Source organism: Triticum dicoccoides, chromosome 7A, assembly GCF_002162155.2.
Source record: "Triticum dicoccoides isolate Atlit2015 ecotype Zavitan chromosome 7A, WEW_v2.0, whole genome shotgun sequence".
Taxonomy (NCBI): Eukaryota; Viridiplantae; Streptophyta; class Magnoliopsida; order Poales; family Poaceae; genus Triticum; species Triticum dicoccoides.
The window spans coordinates 63,473,174-63,485,100 of NC_041392.1; positions in this window are offsets into that span (position 1 = coordinate 63,473,174).

Sequence of the window (11,927 nt, forward strand, 5' to 3'; positions counted from 1 at the left end):
AAAATAAAATCCTTCGAGAGGTAGTTATATTACTACATCTACACGTTAGGAAAATTTGAAAACTTAAATTTGGACATGTTTTGCAAAAATTGTAGGAAAATTTGAAAACTTAAATTTGGACATGTTTTGCAAAAAATTCAGCACGAAAATCCGCATCCGATGGAGACGGCCTATAGCCTGTTTGCAATTTTTTAGAATCCTCAAATTCCAAAAGGAAAAAAAGATATGGTCAAATTTAAGTTTTTTTTAAAAAAATTTGTTAAATGTGGTCAAACTACTTATTCAAGAAGTATTAATGTTACTACATAATTATTCAAGAATATTAGTGTTACTAAATAATTATTTCAATTTTTTGAATTTTGGTCAAATCTGGTCAAACTATGGTCAAACTGTGGTCAAACTATGGTCAAACTGTGGTCAAACTATGGTCAAATTTATTCAAGAAATATTAGTGTTACTAAATAATTACAGTTTTTTTAGAATAATAGTTTCAAACTCAAACAGTGAAATGTGTGACTTCATGCTCAAGCTAAACTCCTGAGGGTTAATAGGATTTACATCTTACTATTGTCAGGAAAACAACAAGTGCAGACTTGGAAACGAAGGAGAATAGAACCCGAAAGTTAAGCGTGCTCGGGCTGGAGTAGTGAGAGGGATGGGTGACCGGTCAGGAAGTTAGATGATTTGGAATGAGTGATCCACATTTGAGCAGTTAAGAGAGGTGATTAGAGACTAAATCACCAAATAATTCAGAAAAATTACAAATCGAAAAAAATAATCAAAAAAAATTCCAAAATTTTCAATTTTTTTTTTAAAAAAAACCTTTAGTATCGGTTGGTAACACCAACCGGTACTAAAGGTCCCCCATACCAGTGCGCGAGCTCACGCCACGTGGTGGCACTTTAGCGACGGTTCGTGCCGAACCGGTACTAAAGGGGGGGGGGCTTTAGTGCCCACCAATTAGTGCCGGTTATGGAACCGGCAGTAAAGGCCCTTACAAACCGGTTTTAAAGCTCTGTTTTCTACTAGTGTTGTTTCATACTTTAGTCTTTTCAAACTCTTTCAACTTTCACGCAATACATGAGCGCGAGCCATGGATATAGCACTATGGGTGGAATAGAATATGATGATGGAGGTTGTGTGAGAAGACAACAAGTAAGAAAGTCTCACATTGACGCATCTAATCAACGGGCTATGGAGATTCCCATCAAAAGTCTCACATTGACGCATCTAATCAACGGGCTATGGAGATTCCCATCAATTGATGTCAATGCAAGGAGTAGGGATTGCCATGCAACGGATGCACTAGAGCTATGAATATATGAAAGCTCAACAAAAGAAACTAAGTGGGTGTGCATCCAACTTGCTTGCTCACGAAGACCTAGGGCATTTGAGGAAGCCCATTATTGTAATGTACAAGCCAAGTTCTATAATGAAAAATTCCCAGTAGTATATGAAAGTGACAACATAAGAGACTCTCTATCATGAAGATCATGGTGATACTTTGAAGCACGTTTGTGGAAAAATGATAGTAACATTGCCCCTTCTCTCTTTTTCTCTCTCTTATTTTTGGGCCTTTCCTTTTTATGTCCTTTCTCTTTTCTTTTTTTTCGAAGAACTTTCCTCAAATGGGACAATGCTCTAATAATGAAAATCATCACACTTATATTTACTTTACAACTCAAGAATTACAACTTGATACTTAGAACAAAATATGACTCTATGTGAATGCCTTCGGTGGTGTACCAGGATATGCAATGAATCAAGAGTGACATGTATGAAAGAATTATGAAGGTGGCTTTGCCACAAATACGATGTCAACTACATGATCATGCAAGGCAATATGACAATGATGGAGCATGTCATAATAAATGGCAGGGTGGAAAGTTGCATGGCAATATATCTCGGAATGGCTATGAAAATGCCATAATAGGTATGTATGGTGGCTGTTTTGAGGAAGATATAAGGAGGCTTATGTGTGATAGAGCGTATCATATCACGGGGTTTGGATGCACCGGCGAAGTTTGCACCAACTCTCGAGGTGAGAAAGGGCAATGCACGGTACCGAAGAGGCTAACAATAATCCATGGACTCAACATTAGTCACAAAGAACTCATATACTTATTGCAAAAATCTACAAGTCATCAAATCCAAGCACTACGCGCATGCTCCTAGGGGGATAGATTTGTTGGAAAAGACCATCGCTCGTCCCCGACTGCCACTCATAAGGAAAGCAATCAAAGAACACCTCATGCTTCAAATTTGTCACACAATGTATACCATACGTGCATGCTACGGGACTTGCCAACTTCAACACAAGTATTTCTCAATTCCATAATTACTCAACCAGCACAACTTTAGTATTACCACCTTTATATCTCAAAAGAACTATCAATAATCAAACTTCTCATAACATTTACTGCACTCTATATGAAAGGTTTTATTATACCCATCCCGAATGTCTATCATATTAGGACTAATTTCATAACCAAAGAAAATTGCCATACTGTTCTAAAAGACTCTCAAAATAATATAAGTGAAGCATGAGAGATCAATAATTTCTATAAAATAAAACCACCACCGTGCTTTAAAAAGATATAAGTGAAGCACTAGAGCAAAATTATCTAGCTCAAAAGATATAAGTGAAGCACATAGAGTATTCTAATAAATTCCGACTCATGTGCGTCTCTCCCAAAAGGTGTGTACAGAAAGGATGATTGTGGTAAACTAAAAAACAAATACTCAAATGATACAAAATGCTCCAAGCAAAACACATATCATGTGGTGAATAAAAATATAGCCTCAAGTAAAGTTACCAATAGATGAAGACGAAAGAGGGGATGCCTTCCGGGGCATCCCCAAGCTTAGGCTTTTGGTTGTCTTTGAATTTTACCTTGGAGTGCCTTGAGCATCCCCAAGCTTAGGCTCTTGCCACTCCTTCCGAAATCCATCAAATCTTTACCCAAAAACTTGAAAACTTCACAACACAAAACTCAACAGAAAATCTCATGAGCTCCGTTAGTATAAGAAAACAACCCAACACTTTAAGGTACTGTAATGAACTGATTCTTTATTTATATTGTTGTTAAACCTACCGCATTCCAACTTCTCTATGGTTCATACCCCCCGATACTAGCCATAGATTCATCAAAATAAGCAAACAACACACGAAAAACAGAATCTGTCAAAAATAGAACAGTTTGTAGTAATCTGTAGGTTTCGAATACTTCTGTAACTCCCAAAATCCTGAGAAATTAGGACATCCTAAATAATTTGTATATTAATCTATTGCAGTTGGCATCAGTATTTTATCGCTCTCTGGTTAAAAATGATAATTATTCTTGTGAGCGAATACTCTCTGTTTTTTTCAGCAAGATCAAATAACAATCATCCAAGAAGATCCTAAAGGATTCACTTCGCACAAACACTAATTAAAACATAAAAAAACAATCATAACAGAGTATAGATGATTTATTTATTACTAAACAGGAACAAGAAACAAGGAACAAAAATAAAATTGGGTTACCTCCCAACAAGCGCTATTTTTTAACGCCCCTAGCTAGGCATAAACACAAGAATAGATCTAGGTATTATCATCTTTGTATGCAATCCATATGTAGCTCTCATAATAGATTCATAAGGTAATTTAATTTTCTTTCTAGGAAAGTGTTTCATGCCTTTCCTTAACGGAAATTGGAATCTAATATTTCCTTCTTCGATGTCAATAATTGCACCAATTGTTCTAAGGAAATGTCTACCAAGAATAATAGGACATGTAGGATTGCAATCTATATCAAGAACAATGAAATCTACCAGCACATAATTCCTATTTGCAACAATAAGAACATCATTAATCCTTCCCATAGGTTTCTTAATGGTGGAATCCGCAAGATGCAAATTTAAAGAACAATCATCAAATTCACGGAAACCTAACACATCACACAAAGTTTTTGGAATCGTGGAAACACTAGCACCCAAATCACATAAAGCATAGCATTCATAATCTTTAATCTTAATTTTAATTTTAATAGTAGGTTCCCACTCATCATAAAGTTTTCTAGGAACAGAAACTTCTAGTTCAAGCTTTTCTTTATGGGATTGCATCAAAGCATCAACGATATGTTTAGTAAAGCTTTGTTTTGATCATAAGCATGAGGAGAATTTAGAACAGATTGCAACAAGGAAATACAATCTATCAAAGAGCAATTATCATAATTAAATTCCTTGAAATCCAAAATAGTGGGTTCATTGCTATATAAAGTTTGGACCTCTTCAACCCCACTTTTACCAATTTTTGCATCAAGATCTAAAAACTCTGAATCATTGGGATGCCTTCTAACTAAAGTCGACTCATCTCCAGTCCCATGTTTATTAAGATTCATGTTGGCAAACAAAGATTTAATAGGAGACACACCAATCACTTTTAGATCTTCATCATTATTATCATGAAAACTAGAAGAACACGCCTTCACAAAACAATCTTTTTAGCACGCATCCTAGCGATTCTTTCTTTGCACTCATCAATGGAAATTCTCATGGCTTTGAGAGACTCATTGATATCATGGTTAGGTGGAATAGATCTAATTTTCAAAGAATCAACATGAAGAAAAACTCTATCCATGTTCCTAGCCAACTCATCAATCTTAAGAATTTTTCTTCAAGCAAAGCATTGAAATTCTTTTGCGAATTCATAAATTCTTTAAAACTAGTCTCAAAATCAGAGGGTATCTTATTAAAATTTCCATAAGAGTTGTTGTAGGAATTACCATAATTATTAGAGGAATTACTAGGAAACTGCCTAGAATTGAAATTTCCTCTATACGCATTGTTACCAAAATTGTTCCTACCAACAAAATTCATATCCATAGATTCATTATTATTCTCAATCAAAGTGGATAAAGGCATATCATTAGGATCAGAAGAAGCACTCTTATTAGCAAACAATTTCATAAGTTCATCCATCTTTTCACTCAAAACATTAATCTCTTCTTTCGGTGTGCCATTGAGAATAATTAACCATAATATTATCTAGGAGTTTAGTAGCTTCTCCTATAGTGATTTCCATAAAAGTGCCTCCCACGGACGAATCTAAAAGACTTCTAGAAGCAAAATTCAATCCAACATAAAAATTATGTGTAATCATCCATAAATTCAAACCATGTGTAGGGAAATTACGTATCATTAATTTCATCCTCTCCCAAGCTTGTGCAACATGCTCATGATCAAGTTGCTTAAAGTTCATAATATCGTTTCTAAGAGAGATGATCTTAGCGGGAGGAAAATACTTAGAGATAAAAGCATTTTGCACTTATTCCATGAATCAATACTATTTTTAGGCAAAGAAGAGAACCAAGTTTTAGCACGATCTCTAAGCGAAAACAGAAATAGCTTCAATTTAACAATATCATTATCCACATCTTTCTTCTTTTGCATATCACATAAATCAACAAAGTTGTTTAGATGGTTAGAAGCATCTTCACTAGGAAGGCCAGCAAATTGATCTTTCATGACAAGATTCAGCAAAGCAATATTAATTTCACAAGATTCAGCATCGGTAAGAGGAGTGCTAATAAAATAATTATTGTTGGTATTGGAGAAGTCACATAATTTAGTATTATCTTGAGCCATCGTGACAAACAATCAATCCAACAAACAATCACACAAGAGGCAAGCGGAAAGAGACGAACGGAAAAAGTGCAAATGGAAAATAGGCAAATAAAACGGCAAGGGTGAAGTGGGGGAGAGAAAACGAGAGGCAAATGGCAAATAATGTAATGCGAGGGATAAGAGTTTGTGATGGGTACTTGGTATGTCTTGACTTGGCGTAGATCCCCCTGGCAACGGTGCCAGAAATCATTCTTGCTACCTCTTGAGCATGCATTGGTTTTCCCTTGAAGTGGAAAGGGTGATGCGGCAAAGTAGCGTAAGTATTTCCCTCAGTTTTTGAGAACCAAGGTATCAATCCAGTAGAAGACTACATGCAAGTCACCTAGTACCTGCACAAACAAATAAGAACCTCGCAACCAACGCGATAAAGGGGTTGTCAATCCCTTCACGGTCACTTACGAAAGTGAGATCTAATAGAGATAATAAGATAAATATTTTTGGTATTTTTGTTGTATAGATTGAAAAGTAAAGATTGCAAAATAAACGACGACAGAAATAGCTAGTTGATGGGGAAATAATATGATGTAAAGTAGACCTGGGGGCCATAGGTTTCACTAGTGGCTTATCTCAAGATAGCATATATTACGGTGGGTGAACAAATTACTGCCGAGCAATTGATAGAAAAGCGCATAGTTATGATGATATCTAGTCATGATCATGAACATAGGCATCACGTCCGTGTCAAGTAGACCGAAACGATTCTGCATCTACTACTATTACTCCACACATCGACTGCTATCCAGCATGCATCTAGAGTATTAAGTTCAAAAGAATAGAGTAACGTATTAGGCAAGATGACATGATGTAGAAGGATAAACTCAAACAATATGATATAAACCCCATCTTTTTATCCTCGATGGCAACAATACAATACGTGTCAGTTCCCTTTCTGTCACTGGATCGAGCACCGCAAGATTGAACCCAAACCTAAGCACTTCTCCCATTGCAAGAAAGATCAATCTAGTAGGCCAAACCAAACTGATAATTCGAAGAGACTTGCAAAGATATCAAATCATGCATATAAGAGTTCAGAGAAGAATCAAATATTGATCATAGATAATCTTAATCATAAACCCACAATTCATCGGATCTCAGCAAACACACCGCAAAAAGAATTACATCGAATAGTTCTCCAAGAACATCGAGGAGAACTTTGTATTGAGATCCAAAGAGAGAGAAGAAGCCATGTAGCTAATAACTATGGACTCGAAGGTCTGTGGTAAACTACTCACACATCATCGGAGAGGCTATGGTGTTGATGTAGAGGCCCTCCGTGATCGAATCCCCCTCTGGCAGATCACCGGAAAAGGTCCCCAGATGGGATCTCACGGGTACAGAAGGCTGCGGTGGTGGAAAAGCGGTTTTGTGGCTCTCCTGGATGTTTTCAGGGTATAAGAGTATATATAGGTGAAATAAGTAGGTCGGTGGATCTACTAGGGGCCCACAAGGGTGGGGGCGCGCCGCCCTACCTCATGGACACCTCGCTGCTTCCTTGACGTCCACTCCAAGTCTCCTGGATTGCGTTTGTTCCAAAAAAGATCATCAAGAAGGTTTATTCCGTTTATATTTCGTTTGATATTCCTTTTCTGCGAAACACTGAAATAGGAAAAAAATAGCAATTTGCACTGGGTTTCGGTTAATAGGTTAGTGCAAACAATAATATAAAAATGTATAATAAACCCATAAACATCCAAAACAAATAATATAATAGTATGGAACAATAAAAAATTATAGGGAGCTCCTATGCAGCGCCTTCAGTACCGTAAAAGGGACCTGACGCTCACAGCAGTCTCTCGTGGGCTGGCCCACGAACGCGAAGCGAAGCGCACACACAAATTCTATTTTATAGCACGAACAAACCCCAAAAAAGGTGGCCTCGTTTAGGATTTGAACTCGCAACTTTACACTAGAGTACGTAGCGCTAGTGATTGAATTCAATTCATCGTGAACTGTCTAAGAACAACTGTAGCCGCGCTATTTATTGCACAAGTTGTACGCTTTACTGTATAGCTTAGATTTTTGAATTACTTGAATATATTTTGGAAATACATGAATTTTTGAAAAAAAAATTAAACAACATTTGAAAGTTCTCAGATTTAAAAAAAAGTTCATGAACATGCGAAAAATAGTCTATTATTTTTTTCATGAAATCGAAAGATGTTCATGTATTAAAAAAGTTCATTTATTAAAAAAGTGCATCAAATAAGAAAAATAGTTCATCAACTTTTTTTAAAAAGCTCATCAATTTTATAAAATGTTCATCAGATTTGATGAAAACGTTCATCAACGATAAAAAAAGTTCATCGGTAATGAAAAAAAATCACAAGTTTGAAAAAAAGTTCTTGAATATTGAAAAAGAGTTCATCAATTATGAAAGAAGTTCATCAGTTTTATAAATAAAATTATGAATTTAAAAATTAGTTCATCGATTTAAAAAAATCATCTTTGTCGATTTTGGAAAATTAGTTAACGGATTTGAGAAAAAAGTTTATAAATTTGAAGAAATTGTTCAGGTTTAAAAAAAGTTCACGCATTTAAAAATATTAAAGGAAAGGAAAATGGAAATAATTGAAAAAGAAAAGAAAGAAGAAAGAAGAAAAGCAGAATATAGAACGTCCAGAAAACTAAAAAAAGAAAAACCTGATCGGAAGCTTCTGGACGTTAAGGCACAACAAAAGAAGAAAAACGGGTTTGCAAAGATGTAGCTGAACCGCGAGGTTCTGAGATCGAATCCCAGGTACGCCGTTTTTCCTTTTTGAATGGCCGAAAAAATAAAGATGGGCCAAGCTCAGGTCGAAGGGAGGTGTGCGCCCGGTATTGAAATAGCCTTCGATGGGCGTTGTAAGAGCATCTCCAGCCGTTCGGCCCCCCAGGACGCATAAAAAGCGACCCCTGGGGGCGAGCTGGCGATGCAATCGGCGCTGCGGCGGTTTCGCGCCTAGTCGTCGCCCCCAGCTCGCCTCCAGGCGTCGAAATTGGTCCACTTTTCAGCCCCATTTCGGCGAATAAAGGGCCCATATGGGCGACAATAGGCCCATATTTGGCGTGGTTCTCCGTTGTTCGGCGTTCAATTATGCTCATAAATTTTTTTATCACATATTTCATCACAAAAATATCAAATACTTCAACAAAATAGTACAACAACAAATAGTTCAATACAAATTATATATTTCAACAAATAAAAACTCATATTTCATCACACGTCGCGCCCGGCGTCGCCCTTCAGCCTCCATAGATGCTCTATCAGATCTTGCTGCAGTTGATGATGCACCTGTGGGTCTCGGATCTCCTGACGCATACTGAGATAGGCAGTCTAGGTTGCCGGTAGCTGGTGATCAACTTCGGCTAGAGGACTCTGCCTGTATTATGGTTCAATGTCAAACACTACGTCTTCTTGCTCGCTCTCGATGATCATGTTGTGCAAGATGATACAGCAATTCATAATATCCCACATTTGATCTTTCGACCAGGTCTGAGCGGGGCACCGGACAACAGCAAATCGAGATTGGAGCACACCAAATGCCCGCTCGACATCCTTCCTGCAAGCCTCCTGAACCTTCGCAAACCAAGCGTTCTTGCCTCCTGGCACAGGGTTTGAGATCGTCTTCACAAATGTCGACCATCTCGGATAGATGCCATCAGCTAGATAGTACCCCTTGTTGTAGTGCCTCCCATTGATCTTGAAGTTCACCGGAGGAGAATGACCTTCAACAAGCTTGGCAAAGACAGGAGAGCACTACAGCACGTTGATGTCATTGTGAGTTCCTGACATACCAAAGAAGGAGTGCCAAATCCAGAGGTACTGTGTGGCCACCGCCTCAAGCACCACACTACAACCGCCTTTGGCGCCTTTGTACATCCCCTGCCAAGCAAATGGGCAATTCTTCCATTTCCAATGCATGTAGTCGATGCTTCCAAGCGTCCCAGGAAATCCTCTTGCTGCATTCTGTGCTAGGATCCGGACAGTGTCTTCCGCATTGGGTGTTCTCAAGTATTGTGGTCCAAACACTGCCACCACTGCTCGACAGAACTTGTAGAAACACTCTATGCTGGTGGACTCGGCCATGCGCCCATAGTCGTCGAGTGAATCACCGAGAGCTCCATATGCAAGCATCCTCATCGTTGTCGTGCACTTCTGGATGGAGGTGAACCCAAGAGCGCCGGTGCAATCCATCTTGCACTTGAAGTAGTTGTCGAACTCCCGGATGGAATTCACACTCCTGAGGAAGAGCTTTCGGCTCATCCGATAACGGCGCCGAAATGTTTTCTCGCCGTGAAGTGGAGCATCGGCGAAGTAGTCGGAGTAGAGCATGTAGTAGCACTAGTAGAAAAAGGGTCAAACGTGAAGCACATTAGTGCCGGTTTGAATTTGAGCCGGCACTAATGTGTGCATTAGTGCCGGTTCCAACGGCTAGCCGGCCGCTCTCATTAGTACCGGTTCGTGCCACGAACCGGTACTAAAGTGAGTGGTGGCAGGATGTTGTCAGTCCGGGGCCCCTCCAGCACCTTTAGTACCGGGTCGTATCACGAACCGGTACTAAAGGTCGTCCTACATAGACCCTTCGTCCACCCGAGCTCGCTCTGTTCTTCCTCTTTCGCCTCTCCTCTCTGTTCTTTTCCCTCTTCCTCTCAAGTCATCACACATTTTGCCCAAAATTTATCAAGATTTGAAGGCCCCCATCCATTCAAATGATCACAAAGGTTAGCAACTTTGTCCTTTCATCTCTCATTGCTAGATTAGATCGTGCAATGCTTTTATATAGTGATTGATTTTTGAGTTTAGTAATTTGGGAGGAATTATATATATATGTGCTAATATTTGATTGATATGCAATTTGAGGTCAAAAATAACAGTTAGTTTGCATATGTAGGTGTGGTTTACTTAGTACCTTCTAAATCTCCATCGTAACCACCATCGATCGCTCGCAACGTCCCGTCGCCGCCACCACCTTGTGGTGAGCCTCTTGTTCATGAAGTTTTATATAAAAAATTGATGTTTGTGTGATTTGGATTTATAGTTACTCGTATAATTATCTTACCCATACGTTGTTTGTTATACATAGTGCCATGGTTTTGATTTCCGTCCCCGTCGGCCCTCGTCCGGGTTATGATTCGGATGTGGTATATTCTCTTTTAAAACTATTCATTGCATTTCGTGTTTATGACAAATTATGCCCATCAAGTTGACATAGATATTTGTATGTAGGAGGTAGTTGAACCAGAAATTCCAACCGACCCTATTGTCGAGAGGTTAAATTTAGTTGAAAGAGAAAACGAGGATTTGAAGGAAAAATTGAAAAGAATTGAGGGGGAGAAGATGGAATTGGAGTTGCATGTTGCCGATGTCGTCGATGATCACAAGATTAAGATGGAGAAGATGTGCTTGAAGATTAGAAAGATTAGAAAATATGCCATTCATAGTGAGGATTGGTATCATTATACTGTTGGATCAATTGTTACCTTAGTTGCGATCTTGATCGCATTTGTTGTTGCATTTAAATTCTTTAGCTAGGGAGTTATTTGTTTGTTGCATTTAAGTGTTGTATGATCTTTATGTATGAACTTTATGTATTGTATTAATTTGGTGTTTTCGGTGCGGTGTATTGAAGATGAGCCGGCAATGGATGTACGATGACCGATGCTCTCCCGAGTTCATTAATGGCGTGTGTACTTTTCTGCTTGCGGCTGAGGCAAACAAGCGGGCGGATGGTTTTATGCCTTGTCCATGTGCTGGCTGTAAGAATGGTCACAATTACTCTACGTCAAGAACCATTCACGTCCACCTATTTGAGTCCGGTTTCATGCCCCACTATAATGTTTGGACCAAGCATGGAGAAAGAGGGGTTATGATGGAAGACAATGAAGAAGAAGAGGACGACGACAGCTATCCTGGCCATGGGTTCCCTGAATACGATGATACAACAATGAGGGAAGAAGCTGAGCCGGTAATGCGGGAAGAAGCTGAGCCGGCAATGCGGGAAGAAGCTAAAGAAGAGGCATCAGATGAGCCCGTTGATGATCTAGGTCGGGCCACGTGATTATGACGCAACTGCTTCCGGTTGCATTGAGGGGGCTTCTACCGGAAAACGATCGATTAGCCATTGTGAAGCTATGTGCATTCCTCAATGCAATCTCTCAAAAGGTAATAGATCCAGAAATCATAACTAGGTTAGAGAATAATTTGGTGCAATGTCTTGTCAGTTTTGAGTTGGTGTTCCCACCATCCTTCTTCAACATCATGATGCACGTCCTAGTTCACC